This window comes from Bombus pyrosoma, linkage group LG4 (assembly GCF_014825855.1).
Source record: "Bombus pyrosoma isolate SC7728 linkage group LG4, ASM1482585v1, whole genome shotgun sequence".
Taxonomy (NCBI): Eukaryota; Metazoa; Arthropoda; class Insecta; order Hymenoptera; family Apidae; genus Bombus; species Bombus pyrosoma.
In genome coordinates this window covers 14,250,270-14,271,696 of record NC_057773.1, presented here as the reverse complement: position 1 = coordinate 14,271,696, position 21,427 = coordinate 14,250,270, and the positions used below count along the sequence as shown (strand labels likewise).

The following is a 21,427-nucleotide window of genomic DNA, read 5'->3' as shown; positions in this document are numbered from 1 at the left end:
GTTTGGTAAAAATATAATTACCGAATTAAAGGTACGAACAAGTATCTTTATGTCTATGATGTATTGTTATAACAATTATTTGCAGTTCGTTTTCCGGGTAACCGAAAATTTGCACCGTAATATGTATAAATGCAATAACATCGTGGATCTTAAAAATCGTTCGAAGCTATAGACAGTACGTAAATAACAGTAAAAATTCAATTAACGAAAGCGTAACGCATATAGTTAACTTGTTTATAAATCGATGTATGTTTTATGTAAAGAAAGAGGCGTGACATTTGGTAAGGAAATTCGGTATTCGCACGGATTTACTGGAGACGATGTGCCTGCAGCAAAATCCAATTACAGTATGTCGGCATCGATTATCTCATTAACCGCTATGTCTATGTACTATTAGGTGATATATAAACTGTGTCGATATCAGTCATCGATGAACAGGAAAATGCAATCAGAACGCTGGATGCGCAAAATTAACAATTTCATGGCAATTAATCTGAATGTGTTTTAATCCGAAGTATCGAAAATCGTTGTCGGTTTCCTAGTAATAAAACGAACATTTTTCCTCCGAATATCAAAATAACTTTGTACAATTTTCCATGTATTTACATTCGCCATGTATTACTACGGCACACGTAATTTGAACGTGGAATATCTTACGTGCGTGCATATGCGTTTGCCTTACTTACGATCATTTTGGACTTTCAACTTTCACAATATTATCGGATAACGTATTTCCGATTCTTCGGCTTTCAATGTTAGCGAATACAAGCATTTGGTTCCGATGTTTCCTCCACATTCCGGTCCTCTTCTTCAGGGCAGATGTGAGATTCTTGTTACACAACGTACTAATAACGCGATCGAAATTCGATGAATCACGAAATATGAGTTTTCTGGAAGAGGCAACCACAAGACGGGACGACGAATAAAATCGATTATAGTTGGCGAAAGTCTCGATCGTAGGTTTTTAATATTAGCTACTTGGTGATAAATGTCGTTGTTCGCGAAGTCAATTATACATAGAAGTTTTCCAACGGGAAAATTGTGCGACACCTCTTTTTGAAAATTGTATTACCAGCTAGTTCAATTGAATTCCCGTCAGGCGTGTACTTACTCAGGCGTGGACAAAGTTCGTAACAGAAGCGAAGCCGACAAGTAACTGTTTGATGGGCTAACATGGCTTTGCGAGCGTCTTGTTCCCAAAGACCAACCAAATATCAACTCGTCAACTTAATGCCGCAAACTGTGAATCGAGTTCTCTACATTTATAGCTTTTGTACGATAAACGTGGAAAATTGTCAAATCGTGGTTACATATATGTTTTCAAACGTATTAGTATGCCTGTAAAAGTCGACAAGTCGAAATTCCACCGATAAAATTGCTCCCAAGACTTACCAGAGATCTGTACGTTGTAAACGTTTCACGGTGTGTCGCGTATTTTCCACAAAATATCCGGTCAAAACATCAAACATAGTGCTAGAAAACTTTATGCCTTAAGCGTCATCGTATTTAACGCAATCCTATATATTTATCTTCCGATTCGCTGTAATATCCGGACTGCAAGGTGTTTCTGTCGAACTTGTCCTCCTATATTGGATCGTCGAAGCTGAAAACCATTTTCCTCGAAAATAAAACAAATAAAAAAGAAAGCAAATCTCTACTCACGATTCAGATGTACACAGAGTAAATCGTACGATCGCTGGAGAATGGTAAATTTGAAAAAGCGTCTCGTCAAAATCCACGAAGACGTCACGCATCGACGGATCCAGCGAAATCTTTTACGCCTTATTTCCGTGAAAAACGACCCTCGTTTTCAGCTTCAACGACCTTAAAAACCCCCCAAAGAGCGTCGTTCTAGCCGAATATTTCGCGATTCGGATACTGTAGCAGAGCTTTATTTTCTATGAAGAGTTAAGCGCGCATACTTTCTGTATCTGATACCACATACGCGAGAAATCTTGACACGTAACAACTACGTTTCTTTATTGCGTTATCAAAGGGATTAACGCGGAAACATCGAATCGGATTATTCAACATTTTGTACTTGATACGAACTATATACGGTTATACCTATTATAATTGCATATGCTTGCAAGATGCAAAGATATAAAGATATAAATTGTATAAAAAATATTATAGATGCACGCGTATATCCGCGAATATCATTTTGTTTTCTTTCGCTGAAAATCGATATCTAGGAATAATTTATTATGAAATAATCGTTTACATTAAGTCGTCACATATGTATATTCGTCCCGCCTTTTTTCCCCGTTTGATGGTGCAACATGGTTTTCCCGAGTCGGCTTTCTCCTTCACGCCCACAAATGTTGCGTATCGTTTTAAAAGTTTCATTTCGGCAATCATTTTCAATAATTTATCGTGATCGGCGAACCCTGGCATTTGTTGCGCAGTTTTAAAACGTTTAAAAAAATAAAGAGCAACTTTGTTGCACGCGTTACGCTTTTCTACTGCTGAAAAAGCAAAAACACGCTGCAAAATTCTGCGGGTCGTGTAATAAATATAGAAACGGGATGACTTTATGCTACATCCACGTTAGCTACGTGGGTGACGGAGTTGGTAACGAACCGAAAAACCACCGTTGTTCACCGGTTCTGGTCAAAAGAAAGTTTAAAATTGGAATTTGCATATAAGTATCGGTATCTAACTGCGTGCCAGATACTTTTCACCGTGCTAGTAACGATACACGTGTATTGCGATTATTCGTCGCACTTGCAAAATGGAATTTTATTTCTTCTTGTATTCATCTTATTTGTACGTTGATCGTTCTTCGGAAATGGATATTATTTGCCGGTACAAGGTAGTAGCGATATCGAGACGCTAGACGTGGGCAAGCCGAGTTAACGCACGAACATGGCTTCGATCGGTCAACGTTATCGATAATAATCGTGGATAGATTTCTTAACGCATACGGCAGTACGACTACTCGCCTCTATAAATTATTGTAGAAGAAAATTGCAAAGTGGTCCGCGGTAGACTGGTTGGCCAGGCGATCGTACATAGTTAGCTACCGCTCGTTCGTGGAACAATTTCGTCATAAAGTAGCTTCTCTTGGGAAACATTCCGTAAACTTCGCCGCAGTCGTGTCACGGTCATCGACGATCGATGATATTTGATATAGTATTTAGAGCAAAACGAATGAAAATTTTTACCTTTTCGTTGTAACCAGTCTTTCGTTACTGCAATATACGTAGACGAAGTTTACGTCATTTTATATATTTAATTTAATGACTCTTCGTGGTTCTATGAATTTATGATCATTGATTTATCGACTTTAAAGCAAGTAAAAGGTTGTATCGAGGAGAGAATGGTTTTCGGTCAGATCGATGGTGTCAAGTATTCGGTCAAAGAGCATCAGCGTGCCACTCGACTCTGTTTTCGATGAAACTATCGGTCGTCGGTTAATTTGTAATTTATGACGTACAATTATAATCGAAACGTAGTCGAAACATAAAGCCACATTCGAGAGCTGTGGTCCGTGTAGCGAAATCGTTAGATCTACGGACAGATTATAATGCAGCGATTGCTATTGAACCGGTTTCGGAGAGGACCAAATTAGTTATCGAGGTTTGTTCGCGGGCTCTTCGATTTAGAAATCTAATTGCCTATCTATGTTCGATGTGCGATATCGGCAAATGTATTGCAAACATATTAATTACAAAGCTTGGGGATCGCAATGATTCTCAGGCTAAACTCGTACACAATTTTTCTAAAACGGTCAGAGTCGAATTATTGTCAGTCGTTGGAAACAACGTTCAACGATCGGCCCGACAGATACCCCGGCACTTTGGTAGATTTATGGTAACGGTAAACGAACGTTGGCGAATTTTCAAATTAATGGTAAATTAACGACTAGAAGCGGTAAACGTAAATCCTGCTTAAAATGGTATCTTTTTACAATGAAATTACGATTCATAGATTTACCTGTTTGAGATAACCTGAGTCGGTAGCCTTTATATCGGCAAAAGAAGGGTCTCCTTTATACGTGTAATAACAAAACATCGAGCGGCCGAACGAAACAGCGAGAAATTGAAAATTATAAAATTAAACGATCCAAGGATAAGGAGCTTTTCAAGCGACGAAGAAAGTACGCAACCACGGACGATCAGGTGGCGTTGTATCGCGTATCAGGTTGTCGCATATTGTTTTTAAGTTTCATCGCGTTACGATAATCGACGCCATACGCAGCTGTAACTGCGACAAGCAACGAAATAATTGGAAATCTTCTTTCTCGTAAATTCGTGATCGAATCGCGTCTCTCGACAAAGAGAAGCAAGCGTCCGGATACTTTTAAACGGCAGCGTATGCTTCTCCGATATATAGTCGAGCGTTCCGTTCGTCTTTCGATCGTTGTCCGATAATAACATACTGGCGAATTATTAGAGAAGACTCTATGCGAAAGAATCTGGTTATCTAACTGACGATTTACAACCCCGAAGAGAAAGTAATCCGCGCCGTGCAATCGTAACGTTGCTAAAGGTAAGATAAAATTTAACGAATGGTATTAGCCGGTGAAATTAAAACTCGGCAGAAACGTTTCATATACCGCGAGGTAATACTTTTGAAAACTGCAAGGAAGGAAGTCCGACCACGTAATCTATATAAGTTTGAGATTGGAATCCGAGTTTTCTTTTGCCGGACTGCTGCACTAACAAATTGAGCTATCCACGATATCGACACATGCCTTTCAGCAATTCGAATATGACAAAAGGTATTTCTGAACTTTAATGGAAAAATTCGTCCGCACTTGGCACGACGATCGTACGGCGTAAAATACCTGCAGGGTTTCCCACGAAACGCTAGCATGTTCTAAGACTAAAAACGAGAAAAGAATGCTATGCGAAAAACGATAGCCGGCGAATCCTAAAAATATTTATTTCTATATTTATGGGATCCGATCTGATCGTATCCCAAAACGTTTAACAGCTTCGCTAACGTTAACCTGGCGATTTTATTAAAACTAAATTTGTACCTCGAAAGTATCCTTTGCGTTTTCTATGTTAATTTATACGAAGTAACAATACAACGAAACGCTCCGGAGCATCAAAAAGTTAATACGTTTTTATACGAGTAAAATGAATAGAAAGTAATATTTACTTGAAAGTACGAAATAAATAAAACACAAAGTACGGCGAAATAAAACGCAAAACAACGTGTATGCGCGTATTATCGTTTCATTTCGCCAGAGAAATTTCTGAGAATGTTTCATCGTTTCCCTTATACCTATCTGTGTGTATATATATATATATATGTATAGTACGCATTTATCAATCGCAAACGATAAAACTCAGGTTCTAGCTATTATGTAAATTTGGATTATTACGTGTGTGGCGTAAGCTGTTCCACGTACGTTGCTGATAAATTACTTGCTACTTAGAGTTTCGCACTGAAACTTTTGGTTACATTGCGAAAGCCAAGTTTGATATGGACCACTTCGTCCTTGATCTTCCAATATCTAAACTACCGACTGGATTTATTGAAACTAGTTTTACCCATTAAACTGGTTAATCCAATTAAACAGCTGTATGTATATATTTGCGAATGCCAACGACGACGATTCTTCCTATAATTATCGCTGTAAATTAATTCCTTTTGATTTTTCCTTGCCGTTATTCGGGGCCAATCCAATTATGATTCAAATTAGCTGTGCCATCGATTAGATAAAACGCGTTACGCCGATGAAAATGACAATCATCGTAAAATCGTTAAACGTACTGCGAGAAAAATATATTTCTTAGTTTTAGGATTCGTTGACCGGTTGACGGATTTATTTATCGGTAGGTTGACGATTTTCATTGGAAAGGAGACGCGAATTTAAAGTATCTATGGATTAGTTTGGCTTATGGCGCGTAGGTAGCAGAGCCATAAAGCCCGTAGATCCGTCGATCGTGTTTTTTCCAAAGAGGCTCGAGTTAGTTTAGATGTGATTGGAAAGTTAATTGCAAATTCCGCTACACCTGTTGGCTTTACAAGCTCTACGGGTTAATATGTCCTTTTGAAGATACCATAGATTTTTTCGAAATTGACGCGATCAATGGTTCGATTTGGCGTGCCGTTTCATTTTACGACACGACCTGGCGAGACTCGTTATCTACACCCTCGGTAAACGACAGATGTGTCGTAAAGTCTCGACAAGGGATAGAAGCAATTCGAGGACAGCTTCCTCTCGGACCTAGACTTTCCATTGACTCGCAACTGCCACCTTTCTAATCTCTTAGCTACGATATTCGACGTTCCACGCATCCGACTTTCAGCTACTCAAGTTGAAGTTGCCTGTTTCTTGAAATTGCCCATAAATCGATGGTATACGTCGATTCGAGCTGCTCTAGAGCCGTCTCGCCCCATTTTAGTGAAATTTGGTGGAACGAAAGCACGAAAGAGCGTTCGTTTGCCGTTTCACGATTCGTGTTCACATCCGAATGAGCTAGGAACGCGCCAAAAATAGTTGTTCGATTCTTTCGTTCGTATTCCTCGTGTACTCGTTGTATTTTGTATCGGAAACTCGAATATACGTCACCTTTGGACGTTTTTTCGCGAACGTAATAATTTCTTTCGACCGATTCATTTCGATCGGGGAAGGAGAGACGGGTCGTGTTCTCTTTTCAAATAGCTCGATGAATTTAAAATCCCGAGATAATTCATTTAAAAAGCGTACCTCCACTTCTGGCCGCGTTCTCCTCGCGAGATTAAAAGAATCGCGACGCTTGAGGTTTCGAGCCTGAAAACGCGGCTCTTTGAAAATATTGCCAAAAGAGAAATCATCGTCGGTCCTCTCGAAATAATTTCCGACGCAGAATGAAAGTACTTGAAACGTCAGCTTAAATTTTCATTCGATTACGTCCAATGCGCTTCGTTCGACGCCGCGGCGGAGCAATAGCTGGGATTTACGTTGCCTGCATTCGATGCTTCTACTTTATGCATAAGTAGGACGAAGATATAAATTATGCATAAGTTGTTGGCACGATAAGCAACTGCAGGGGAAGTACATTGGAAATAGTCAATAAAATATTAATTATTTACTTAGTATCCTACTTAACTTGGTAATTCTATACCGAACGGTTCGTTCAAATCGAATCGCGTTAAATAAAGTAAATCCGACTTTATAATAAATGACTTTAACAAGTCCGATTATACATAGATCGTATTGATAAATTCTAAATAGAATCTTAATTATAATAAGGCGTAGTCGATAGCACGTGTACTACATTGAAATACATACGAAACAAACGTTTTTTTTTTTTTTGTTATAGCTGTATAGATCGATTCTCGAACAAAAATAAATCGAAAACATAAAGCGAGGTTCTTTTACTGGGAATTTCGTTTTTTTAGAAAATTGGTTGCGAGAAACTACCGAGCACGTGCACACGACCGAATTTTACCTTGGCCTTTATCTATAGGATCATATAGAATCAACCGTGTGCTCCGAATATAACGAAAATATTGACAAACGATACAAAAGGTCAACGAATATTTTTCTATACTTGAAATACAAAGATATCGAAGAAAATTCAAGGATACTCAATTAAGATAATCAAAGGCGTTACATTGAAATTTTTCCAACTATGTACACGTCTGCCACGCGTTTGCGTAGATCGTCGTGGTTCCACGGTTTGAGCCAAAGAATAAAGTCAAATGCTTTTAAATTCTGCGTAACCTTCGCTAGGGAAGTACGTAGGATCATTGAAAAATGTCGCGAAAACTGCATACTTTCGAAAATATCTGTACTTACGCCATCGGTGTTAAAGATCAAACTTTGCTCTAACACGCTCTAAAGCATGAAAAATGAAACTTTTCGATGATCGCTAAATTCTGTACAATATCTTTAATATCGTACTTGAAAGAACTTGTTTGAAAGATATCTTACGTCTGAAGGACGCTTGAATTCTTTGTTTCACCCCTCGACGCCTCAAGTTGATGTTTCGACGACCGAAACATTCGTAGTTTTCGGCTCGATTGATTGTACGACCTTGGTATATCCGCCGATGCGACGCAGCTACGTGTATCTACGAGCATTAAGATGCACGTATAACAAGCGTATTTCAAATCGTGTTCTCGATTATGCCACCGAAAACAGTGTAGTTTGGCATTGATTTTCTGGATAAATGCACCGCGATAAAACTAATACACCGGGACACAGGTTGAAATTTTGCTGTTTGCAAACACGATCAAGCAACCGTTTGCAATTTACGTAATTTGCGTGTACAGGATTGATATCGAAGGATCGTCGATCAATTGCTTGCGAAAAAGTAAATCGAAATTCGAATTCTCGTGTCGGTTCTGGCTCGAAGAAACGAGATATATGTATATATAAATACACCTTTATTCGAATCTTTATTCAGCGAGAAAATTACGGCGTTAGCGAGATATAACATTTTTAAGAAGGATAACGTTATTTAAGAGGGATTTTACGGAACCAATTATATCAACGATATTTATATTTTGCTCGTCGATAAAAATGTTACGATACGGGATATGCCAAACCGTAAACTTACATTAGCGAAAAAACGAGATAAATCTGATTCAGTCGGGTATTATAATATATGCACAGAGTGTTCCATGGAAAAATAAATCGTTTAAACGCTGCTCTGCTGGAATTTTACTCTATATTACGAACGAGGGAAACGCGAGAATTATTTTCGAACGGTTTCGGACGAAACGAACTGTATCCTCGCGTTTGCATAAAATCTTTAATAGTCGTTCGGTTCAACTCTAAAATATCCTTGCGTGGAAATTTAAAGTCACCCATTTTTCAAACAAGCGAGACGTTGTTCCTACAGAAACTATTCATTCCCTTAAGTCCTAGACTTTAAACTTTAAAGTTTCGTGGAAGTTAAAACGATAAGAAAACCGTTTATACTTAAATTAGTTGCGAAAACGTTAGTTGAATTTTCCTGACGACTAGTGTTCGAAATTTTCCTTGATGGGATCGATGCTCATAAAATATTCAAGTATAGTAAAATATTACTGTAAAAATCGTATAATTGACATTGTGGTAACGGCAAACGAGTAGCAATACGTACACGTATCTGCCATCAAATATTTATATATGTGCATGGAAGTTCTTATTTATAGCGTTTAACTCTTCGTATTAAATCTTACTACAAATATCGTGCGATCAATACTATAATAAGGTTTGGCGTTCAAAAATTCTGTTAAATATCATCAAAGTTCGATACGTTTGAAAATGAAGTTACAGCAATGTTGGAAATTAACACGGTGGTTTAACAGAATGTATTTGATTTAACTACTATCGTTATTGACAAGATATACATACGCAAGGAGAGACGATACACGCGTGTATATTATTGGATGCGACGAAACGCACGGTAGGAAAGTGATATTAGAAACGGGAGAGAAGGACATGCGAAAGGCAAACAAAATAGAAGCACCGAGTATTCGTACGTATCTCGTAGTTGATCGATTAAAACAACAACTCCAAAAGGCAGAGCCGAGGTATCTCTTTTACAGACAGAAACACGAAACGAATTTCTGGAATTTCCCTATACGTCGCAGTTCTTTTACTTCGTTAAATACAGCAAATAAAGCATTATGTCCCCGTATTCTTATTGTTTTCATCGAAAGACTCGAATAATGCGAGCAACGCGATCGCTTCTGTTTTCGTTTCTGTTTCAACGAACTGCTTACCGTGTTGTTGGTTGCTTGAAGTGGAATCTCGTTAAGAATACGGCAAAAGTGACGAACGAAGGAGTTACGACGTGAAAAAGTATGGTTTAAATAATGGCGAATGAAGGTAAATGAAAATATTTCAAGATAAACGGTTGTTTTCCGAATTATACTAACGTTTATAAGCTAAATATCCTAACATGTTTTTTATAAATAGATAACATCCCCAAAAAGGCTGGCTGTTTGCGTAAATAAAATAAACGACACGCTTATTTTTCATTTTTATTATATTTTGCCGCGTTCTACGCGAAGGTGCGATTGCAAAACGCGACCAAAACATTTCCAGTTTACATGCACGTGTTTTAACAAAATAGTCGATGGCTTGCAAAATCAGAAATCTTAAAGCGACATTTATCAAAATCATAAAAATTGTAATGCTAAACTATTTGCAAGTATCCCGGTTGGCTCAGTTTAGACAAGACGAATAAACGAAACGAACGTTCTAGGTTGGAATCGGAACGCAAACTAAATTACGACGCAAGCACGGGAAAAATTGGAGAAAATTCGACGAGTGAAATGGTTCGAAGCGATCGTTCTTAAAAGTATAAAAAACGAAATCGTCCAATTCATCCGCGCGATAACATGTTTCGTTAGTGAAAGTTCAAATCGACTATATCGACTATAATTGTACTATGATGTAAAAACGGACGAGAAAGTAAGAAAAAGTTTCCGGCGAAGGTGAAATAAGAAATATAATGTTACTTGGTTCGAACGGAAGGCGTGTTCGGCAGCCAAGTAGAACAAATTGCGTTATGTCAGACTTCTGATACGGTAACTCTGTTCAAAGCACACGAGCCTTACGGGTACGTGAGCAAGCATCGCTGTCCGTGTGCATCAAGCTACGAGTCTGTCAAATAATTATTCACATGAATATGTATAGGTGCGCGTGTTGACGACGCCAGCTTCGCTCTATCCTTACGATAATTATAAGATAAATACGTATACGTTATCAAAGTCGCTTTATCGAGGAATATTTATCGCATCGCCAACGCCGAACCAAATAGTACGATCGCGTATTAAAGTATATGCGTCAAAATTGCTTACATAACGATATTATAAAACGTTCGTTCGTTTTATCCATTTCGAATCTCGTGGCTCGCGATAAATAAATTTTCCACCGACAATAAGGCTGTCGTTTAAAAAACGGATCGTCCAAAGTAATTTATTTATGCGTACTATTTAATGCAGTTTAAGACAAGAAAAACGGGGAAAGATCTTTTGGCTAGCAACGAGTATTTTCAAGCGTCGTTCTCTCTCTCTTTCTCGTTCCCTTCTTTCTCTGCTTGTGTTGACGCGGCGCGTCGGCTCGCTCGATATCTGCATATGTGCGTTTGAAACGCTTGTCATGTGCAGATCTCGAATACGTACGTGCATCGCATTTTCCATATCGCGAGATCGTAAAAAAAAAGGCACAACGAGTATCTGATTAATCCGTGAACGCTCTCGGTGTACAAGCCGCATTTGCATCTTCTCTCGAATCAACGAATTGCCCGGCTTACCCCTCAAAATTGAATGCCGAACATTACGAACAAGGCCGGTTGTTGTTAGTTTTCACCTCGGTCGCGTATAATCGCTTCGGAAATTTTTTTTACACGTTCGCTCGAAATTACCGGCTTATTAGTTACTGGCACCCACTCGAGATACGCGCTTTGTTCTTAATCCGATCGAGTTAAGCCTGAAAAAAAGAAGCGATATTTAAAATAAAATAAGCGTATATAACAAGACTTTGAAACAATTTTCCTCCGTCGCGTCGTAAGCAAAATATCGATTAAAACGCAACTCTTTTTTGCATTTCGCTTTATATCTCTTAGAAACTATCCGTCATAGGTGAAAAACTTTCAGTAGGAAATCGTAGCTAATGAAAATTTAAAAAAGGTAAAAAGCGAGATGGAGCCCGGTTTTCTTAAATCGTCGGTAACTTTAGGTAAGTGCTAGTCGTATGGGAAGAGCGTGCCAAATCTCGCATTGCATGTACGCTTCCCGGCAGACCTATATTTCGACAGTCGAGTGAAAAAATCTTTCGTTCAATCGCGCTTGACTAAAATACAGCGATAATCGTTTTTGCTTAGTTGTAAGATGCAACAACAGCTTTCGCGTTTCTCATCTTACAACTTTTCATCGTAATGGAATTTGTTTCCATCGAATTCTCGATAGGATCAATCGCGTCCGAAAAATCCGAGATGCGACAGGCAATCGTTTTGCTACTCGTTACTCGCATTACGTGTATGTAGATTTTTCGTATGTCGTATGGATTGAACGTGCGGAAAGAATGGAAAAACTTTTATAAAGCGTTGTACCTGTTTCGCAGCGGACGGTCGGAGAATGGTCGGAGACCGCGAGGAAATCGTAACTAATGGAAAAAGTCACGCTATCTCGGCGACTACAGCACGTAGAAAGACAATTTTATTTTTTCAATTTGGAGTTACTCGAAAAAAAGGAAAGATGGATAACGTCTATTTTCTCGTTCGACGTTATTTAGCGGCTGAAAATAAGATAATCAGATTCTGCAGAAACGCTTCTGCCGTTAATTCGTTCCTGAAAAAAAGTTAATCCGCGCGGACTATCCTGCACGGATTGTCGCATTCTGCTCTCGAACAGCAAACTCTGTGATTAGATATACGGAGTGTCTCAGGGTTTAACGACTAAACTTTGTCAGTGTATTCTACGAATGTAATTAAGCGAACGACGTTGTACATATAAATATGGGCCATTTAACGATAAAACTTTATTCAAAAGTTAGGTGCGATAAACGCGTGTAATACAGAGGGATCGATCAAGGATTTACAGTCGCCACGAGACAACAGTGGGTTTAAGATCGATGTAATCGCGAGTCGTTAGCGCACCATTGCGCAATATTTGTCGTTTCCTTGCCGATACGAAACCTCCTACAGCGATAAAAGAGAAGTTCATTTAAAATGTTTGATTGTTGAATCGTCTATTTCTATATACGCAAGTATACATATAAATATGTGACATGTTACGTGTATTTCCATTTAATTTTACCTTTCCATTTACCTCTTTTAAGAATTACATTAACCGACTACCCAAAGAAAAAAGTAAAATTCGTTCGAAAACGTAATGGTTAAATAAAAATTCCAGCGAACGTAAGAATCGACCTTGATCAAAGTTAACAAGCCTTGGAAGCTTCCAAAACGTAGCAGAGTGTATGAATGCGCAACGATTCGGTGCAAATTCGCAAATTAATTAAAAAAGACGAAACTGGAAATTGTTCTAAGCAATTTTCAATGTGATAATTAGCGGAGCAAGCGCGCGAGTGACGGAAGAGCGAGATGGAGAGTACGTGTAATGTGTAAGCAGGTCGATGTCAGATGCAGGGAAGCGCCTAAGTGCCGTGCCAAGCTTGAAACGAACGTCTTGATCTTGATGCGCAGGAAGACATTTAATTATGGGGACGAGAAATTGCAAAATGTAATAAGAATGGAAATGTGCTGCTGCACCTTCGTGACTTAACAAAGACGATGCGTGAATTCGAAGGAGACGCATTAGACCGCAGGTTTCTTTAAAGTTTTGCATAAATCGAAGGAAAACGTTTATTTAGATGTTAAATAAGATCGATTCGAGGACCATGCTTCGAATATATTATAATTTATCAAGTGGCGATTATCGAAGACTATCAAAGTTTAATTTTTCAGAACCCTGAGTTCATCGAGCTCGAAGTATATAACTTGTATATAACTTGAAAAAAAAAGACGAAGCACGAGGTTTAAATTTCACGTACACATTTACTTTCTTATTCCGTTGTTTCAAATGCGTTATTAAATTATCTCGAAATTTTGTTAATTATTCTCGTACCGTAGTCCGTTTATAACGCGCGCAACAAATATTCCTACATGGATGTTCCAAATATCATAAAATGAAAATATTCGTGCAAAGTTTGTCTACGTGGCTCTGATATAGCGTCAAAAGTATTTACCTTCGAGAAATTGAAATTATTCCCCGTGTTTCAAATATGATGAAAGCTTTTAAAGAATTTTTAGCATAAACATCGTAATTTCGTAAAACACACACATATATATATATCGTAATTTCATCAAATATTGTTCTTTCAAAGATATAAACGAACGTGTTTGCAAAGCTTGCCTCCTAAATGATTTAACACGTGGTACGGTTTCGCTGTAATATTTGCACAACACGAACGTTTCACGTATTATTTAAATCGTTAAAAGCGCGATCCTTAGTTCATCTCTGTCCCAAATAGTCTGTATCTTCGTTCGCTGACCATTTATTTTGAACAAAATCAGTTGCTGGCGTTACGAACGAGTCGACGTATCTATTATTCGTACAGTTCGATCATAATAAATTACGTGCTACGATATTTCCTCTTATATTTATCCATTTGCGGTTTTACGTAGCAAAGAATCGTTTCTTTCTTTCAAATCTTCTCTTGCGCGTCCATTTCTTGGTAAAACCGACTTCTGATTAACCTATATTTTACATTCACGATATTCGCGTAGAATTTTTCATAAAGGATAGAGAGAACAAAGAAATCCAATTAATTTGCCTTCACGAGCTTCAAAGATCTCGATCTTTTTGATTTATGGTTCCACGAGTGAGTGATTTATAACAATAATTGTACAACGTTTACCGTAAAGTAGCAGTAACTTTGCGTACGGCTATTATTTTTAAAATAGTAAACGTTTAAAAAGTAGATTGGAAAATATATGATTTTGGTTATCTACCTTTGGTTCGCAAAAATATTATTATTCGCGCACACCAAGAGTTATTATGTTTCTTCATTCGTTATCTTTCTAAAGCTTTAGACTGCTTCGTTCCGAAGTAACGCGTGTAATTCCTTTGGAAGTGAACGTTTTCAACGAAAACAATTTTCGTAATGCTAGAAACACATTTTCAGCTACTTGCGTGCCACTTTGGTTTCCTGTTCCTCCGAAATCTGACCGAGTACGCGACGAAGGTAAAAATTGGTTGGAAATAAGTTAGAGAAACGTGGCGGATGAAGCGAAACGTCGATGTCTGATTGGTGCGGTTTTTGGTGCAACGTTTACCGTCTCTTTGTATCTTTACGTTTAATCTTTGAAACACATAGCTACGTATATAGCTAAAAGTACGAAAATGTAAATGATCTTTGTTACTTTTATCTATATGTAAATAAGTTAGTCGCACAAATTTTAATATGTCTTGTAGACACCTGTTCATACCTGTTTTATATAAACAGTATAATAGGATAAACCGTACAGTGATTGTATTTCAACGCCATTCGGACAATTAGAAAGTATTTTCACGTAATTAACACAAAAATTGTAAATAAAATGTTGAAAAAAGCCTAGGAAAATAGACGATATAAAAATTAAGCGAGCGTTATCCAACGCGATAGATAACGCAATAACGGATAAATTAATGCATATGTCGAGTTTAATAATATAGGACTCGATGAGGTGCAAAGTTAGATTAACAACGAAGGTTAATAATAAAACAGACGCTTTAAGTAATTTGTAACGGTATGTTTACTTCGCGTTAATAATTTCTCTGCTCTGGACAAAGAAGCGTTACAAAATATTTCAGCTTCTCTTTCGGTATCTCTTAAAGCTATTTATCTTGTTTCGCTGAATACGTTCTGAGGATTGTTATTTTCACGCGATCCAAAGAAATACAAACAGTTACACATCTGGTGTATACGATAGTTATACAAACGCTTTGTTGTAAAGTTTGGTATCGAAAAATTGAAACGGAGTTCTTGTAAGACGTCCCACGTACACGCCGTCTCGTTATACCGAATAATCGCGTCAAGCGCATCCACGGGTTTAGCAAGCATAATCTCCGAGTCGGATTCACGATTATATTCGTACACGGACAACGTTCTCCAAGACAGTATGTCATTGTCTAAGATCGTCAGATGTCTTACGTGAATTCTCCTCGTTCTCGTTTCCACAAACTCGGTACTTACATGCCTTGGCGAGAGAAAATGCACGGATTGGATTGTACTCGCTTCGAGAGCATCCATCGATATCGATAGGCGTTTCAACTTTTCCGATGATTGGATTTCAGGTCGTTTCTACGCAAACATCTTTTCATTTTTTACGTAGTGATCTCTTTTATTTTAAATTCATTGTCAAATGGTATCTTATCGTACTTACGTCGTTATTTTATTATTCTTATTCTTATTCTATCTGATCGTGTACTCTGAATGTTAATAATATGTTTTTTTTTTTGTTAATCATAGTACGGTGAAGTAAAAGTATTAGGGATTCTGTCGTTAACGTTAACAAAAGTTTCACGGCAGAGTGTGCCTCGACAATTAACGAAAACGCTTTAAACTTGTACATAAGCACGAGATGTCGATGATGGTAATTAAACGACGATGGTAAATTAGTATCGCTGATGAATCTTGAATCTAGTATCTTAAACGAATCGACTAATCGGAACTGTCAAATTACTAATGCAAAGTAAAACGAGCAGATGCAGTTTCTTCCTTTTATACGTTCGTAGCCATTTCTCGTTCCAGTTTACCTTCTACGTTCCTTCCCTTTCTGATCCGTTATGCTCGTTATGGGTAAATCTGCGTATGAAATTCAAATTGCTAGACGTTGCTAGTGCATTTTCTTAGAATACGAAAGATACCGGAAACGTGATCCTTTTGCGAATCATCGAAAAAATTAGTTCTGGCCGAAAAGAGTGGGTTGTAAGACGGTACTCTGCGGAAGCATGCTCTTTAATGATACGACCGCCCAATATGACCGAACTGAAAGTCTAGAACGTTAAATCAGATTATAACGATACGAAAGAAGATCAAACGTTATTCGTATAATCGGGAATATGGCGAAAAAAGCATCGAGTAACGAAGCAATAAAGTGGAATCAAAGATTCACCGATCTGGAGATACGTACGTAGTTAAGATTCGGAGAGATTTCTGAATTTAATATACCTTTTACGTATCGTTGTTCTTTAACTTTTTACATCCTAGTTATACACAGCTATATAATAATTTTTACTTTATACGTATTTTACACGTCCTGACAACCATATACGCTATATACGAGTGAATTATTTTATCGTCGAATCACGTACCGTATTTTATTATCAAAATTGTACTCTCCGACTTGCTCACTGTGCTGCTCACTTTTTAAACACGTACACGTATGCGTTGTTTTTGCCGAGGAGCTTCGTATCTGATGCAGCTCCCACGAAACTCGATTTTCGTATAAACGTTTCATTGGGACGACTATAGCTTACGTCGGAAGGGAGAGAATTCGCGAAACAGAAACGGCGGAAAACGAAACGAAACGAACGCCGGTCGAATAATCTTGGTTGAAATTCCAGAGAACAGATGGAAAAGGAAAGTGGTCGATGCGCAGAATTACGATAGAAGGAAACAGATTTTTTCGCGGTAAACGAATGAAAAATAAAACCAAGTAAAAAGGAACGTTTCGACGCATTTGCGAAAAAAATCCTTTCGGTGTTTGCAATTTGAGGCGGACGTTCCCGTGTCTGGGATTATCAGACGTCCGACAATATATTGGATTAGGGCCCTGAGTATTAAAATTATTAATCGTCGTATGTAAAATTTCATTGTAACTTTTGCATACCTTCGACGAGTCGCAGCGCTATTTTACAGCTGCTGCGAAGATAGTAATTGAGCATCGACAGACGTAAACGAGTTTAAAACGTGTCTCGTGTCTCGCGTAAAATTAGAATTTATATTGGCACATATTAAATCGTAACGAATTTAGCTCGTCGTGTTGTAATGCATGTAATGCTTGTTTCGCTTAGGCTTTCAACTCGAAATTATCTCGTCGGTGTTTCATTGTCATTGCCGTATTCGGAATGTTCAACTTTTATTCGATCAACGTGCCAATTACATATCGTTGACGTAACATTGACCGCGATCAACGATCGACCGTTCAACGTAAATAAATAGTAAAAAGGAGAAACGACTATTCGGCAAGTACAGAAATATTTAACAAGTTTCTGTCGCGAGAAGTGGCATTTGACGTCTCGTTATTAATCCCTTCCACGAAGACAATATTTTTTTAATGGTTTCGGCAAAGTTGCGCGTTCGTGCGATGCTGAGATTTCATTACGACGGAAGTCGCTATAAATGTAAATGCCTTTCAATTCCACCGACAGCAGAAGCTGCAAAACTTCGAATCTCACCACGTCGCCGTAAGTTTACGCGCTCTCGTTCCCCTCGATCATTTGCAGAATTTTCACCGCAGTAAAAATAAATTTATGTCCGCGGACCGATCTAACTGCACTTCGAAGGTACGTACAAGCGTGCACGAGTTTCCTAGAGAATTGTCGGCTATTTATTAGCTATATATTTTCTATCGCGTTCATGAATAAGTGCCGAAAAATCTACACAATGTATATAATCTACGAAAATACAGAAAGTTTAAAAGTTGAAAGAAATCTCTACTTAGATTCCATTCCTCAAACCCGGTTCCATAAACCTACGAATTTATGTGAAAATCTACAGTCTGCTGATAAGTAAATATGTAAGATACAAAGAATAAAAGACATGGATAATTATTTCCACTGTACACGTGGAAACATAAATAATCGTATTAATCTTTTTTTTTCTTTGGTTGCTTTACTTTCGCCAGAATAATTTACCAAAATAGTGATAACGAATCCCTTTTCTCGCGTCACGGCGCACGTATGTATTAACATCAAATACCGGCGGAATAATCACACGAGTTGTTGCTTATACTTCGATACGTACGTTGAATGAAATTCGTACGAAGGCAAATTACATATATATACGTAGTAACGTATAATCGGTATCCATCACACAGGTGTCGTGTACGTGCGAAAGAAGGCCGAGGTTACACGGATTCGGTTCGAAATATTCATTTTCTAGTAAGCTTCTCTTTTTCCCATGTCTCGCACACGCGCGCACATGCGTTTGATTCGCATATACTATAAACGTTTGTCTCGTCATGGAACATTCGTGTCTGTTTGTTCTGGGTGATGCGTCGTTTTGTAAGAACGAGTGGACACGCGTCTTCTTCGTCTTTGACGTTGAAGTGATTCTCGCTTCTAGGAAAACTCTACATCTTCTCTAGTGTTTAGTTTTCTTAGCCCTCGAAGCCATTCAGTATTGTTTGGCTGTAAATCAATTTGAAGGGCCTGTCAGCCTCGTAGCCTTTTCTAGGAACGGTCTATTGCCGTGCACAGACGGTGCTGCGAGGTATAGACGGGCCAGTATTTATACTTACATTTACTTAAATATATTTCTATTATACGTTCACCCACGCGTTCCTCTCTATTCTATTCCGAGATAAACCTGGACAGTTGATAACAGCGTACTTTTAGTTTCGACAAAGTAAACTACATCGGAGATTAAAACCGAATAGAGTATCAAATATAACGATCTCTCTCGCGAAATATTTCATTAACGCTGTAATGAAAATTTCAAAACGTTCCGTACAACGTGCACGATATATTCGATGCAAAAGGTATTTAGAAATGTTGGAACATCTCGCTTTCGCGAGAGAAACATTTTTGTATCTGTCTGTATGCGAAACGTTATTCGGTGGAGGTCAGAGGCTGGAATATCTTACTTGTTTTTTCTATATTTCTTCCTATCGTGAAACTAATATACCGAAGAAAAAAACAATTTTTGTTTACTCGAAGTCTCAAAAATAGCGAATGTTCCATCCAGAATCGAAAACTTGCAGACCACTATTTTTAGTTCAGAATACGTATATTTCGGTTTTAGAGTAACCACGGGCAAGTAGCATAAATAGAATAACTTTACGATAGTCGAGCAACAGCCCGAACTTTTGCAATCTCAAACGTCATAGAAAATCATTTTCTTGTATTCGTGGATACCCTCGTATCTGCTCGTTTTGTGGTTCGCGCAATCTAAATATAAATAGTTTCTTCGTTATCGAAAAGCGAGCAGATAAATTTTAACGTTTCCGGTGTACGTATTACGCTAGTTTTCTTTTTTTGTTTTATTCAGATTATCATAGGTATAATATACGAAATCTCGTCTTCGATGCAGTTCAGTTTTCCCATGTTGCTGATGCAACGTGTTCTTATAGAAGCTTACATAAGTCGATGTATCGTGCAGTTGTTAAGTTTTAATAAACCCTTAGCGTTACAAGCCCGCCTGCTTATCTGAAATGACCATTGAAGCTACGTGTTACGAAACTGTCGATAAGCATCAAAGTTGGGCGAAGAAAGTACATACGCAGAGAATGGTGGGGTTTCGCCACTTGGATCCTCGCGCTTAACGCTCGGCGCTGTTAACGCGAGAATTTAGCATTTGTCGTAGTTCAACGTCGTTCGGGATTTCCGGGTGTACGGCAATGTTCCCGAACGTTTTGTTGATATCGTAACTCGAGCTCGACATCTCGAGCATCGATATCTCTTGCCTAAAGAAAGAACCGTCGTCCTGCCACTTATGCGCTGCACGATAGTGCAGTCCGACAGTGAAACGCGTCGTTTTACGCCGCAGCAGATACTCTCCCTATAGACAATTCGATACAGGATTCGCCCTAAAAGACAACTTAAACTGTACGACAAACTGCGAACCTTGTAACGCAGATAAAAGAATCTTTTACAGATAAATTTGATTGTTCGATTTTACGCACCTCGAATTAGATTTTATCGGGTCGTGCCTTGTGCAATTTCGTGCCCGCCTAGGAATGAAAAACTCTCCGACGATCCTGTAGCGTGAATTACGAGACAAAGTATACGTACGACGTACGATACGGAATTCGGTATCGGTACAAGCAACGAGTATCGTCGGATGCGTAAGATGTGACGCGCGGACTACTCGGATGAAACTCGAAGCCGCAAATCAGCGGTAGCCAGTTGTAGCAACGAACCAAAGCAATTGCAGATTGCACCCCACCTAGGCAATAAGGTCATTCCGCTTCGTTTCGTACCGATTGCTCCCCTATTCCATTCGATATTTAACTGCTAAACCCATTTCCGTTTTTCTCTCCTTGAACAATGCCGCCTGGTCGCGTCGCGTCACGTCGCGTCGCGTCGAATTCGTTCTTTCTTTGCCTTCCTTTTTCGTTGCCGTTAATTCCTCTGTTTTTTTTCTCTGTTGGCCCTTTTCGTCCAACGCGTCTACGTTCCCGCAGCTACCTCTTCCATGCGCCGACTACCCACATTCATTTTCCTCGACTGCCACGATTTAAGCTGTCTATCCGTCTATCTATATATCGAAGCTAATTTAAGAAATCAATTAAACTGGTTCCTGGTTCCTGGTTAATGGCATCGGACAATGCGTCTTGACGCTTTGAACTGCTTTAAACTTTCTCTCGCAGAGTGGAGCCTCCAAATCCATCTAGCTATCAACCGGTGTGTACGATAATTGAAATTCCATTTCTAGTCGATTCGCTCGAGCAACGATCGCAACAATTCGCGAAACGCACGGCCCGATATTAGAGAGAAAAGCTTTTCTCGTTTTAATTTTTAACCTGATTTTCACCGACTTTAAAAAGTCAATCATCGTCGAATATATTAAACTCGATCCGTTATTAAACGAACGGTTTGATCTTGTACTTTTGCTTTTGCCCTCTTATCGCCTACCTGATATCGTATTTCAACGTTATTTTCTTCCAATTGTTAGCGAAATTGAGAGCGAGGTGATAGCGTTTGACGCGTTTCGGTAGTCGTACTCTTAATTACTTTAAAGCGTCATATATATTTTAATATGCTGCAATATCGTTTCAACGAAATATATATATATATATTTAAATATATCGCGTTACCGTGAAACGCACACACG

The 21,427-nt window shown here is 38.5% G+C and overlaps 1 protein-coding gene and 1 long non-coding RNA gene across 10 annotated transcripts in view; one reads left to right on the top strand and one right to left on the bottom strand.

Annotated features, from left to right (window-relative positions):
* LOC122567143 (1-phosphatidylinositol 4,5-bisphosphate phosphodiesterase epsilon-1-like) overlaps nt 1-21,427 on the top strand; it is a 132,749-nt gene that overhangs the window by 16,555 nt on the left and 94,767 nt on the right. The window lies entirely within an intron of this gene.
* The window catches only part of LOC122567158, a 48,438-nt gene that overhangs the window by 7,825 nt on the left and 19,186 nt on the right, over nt 1-21,427 (bottom strand). For 2 of the 5 annotated variants that reach the window (XR_006316714.1, XR_006316712.1), the window contains exon 1: nt 22-13,684. The exons of 1 other annotated variant lie outside the window; for it this stretch is intronic. This is a non-coding gene — a long non-coding RNA (uncharacterized LOC122567158). Of the gene's footprint in view, nt 1-21; nt 13,685-21,427 lie in introns of those variants that run through there. 2 more of the 5 variants (XR_006316711.1, XR_006316713.1) reach the window with 2 other exon arrangements.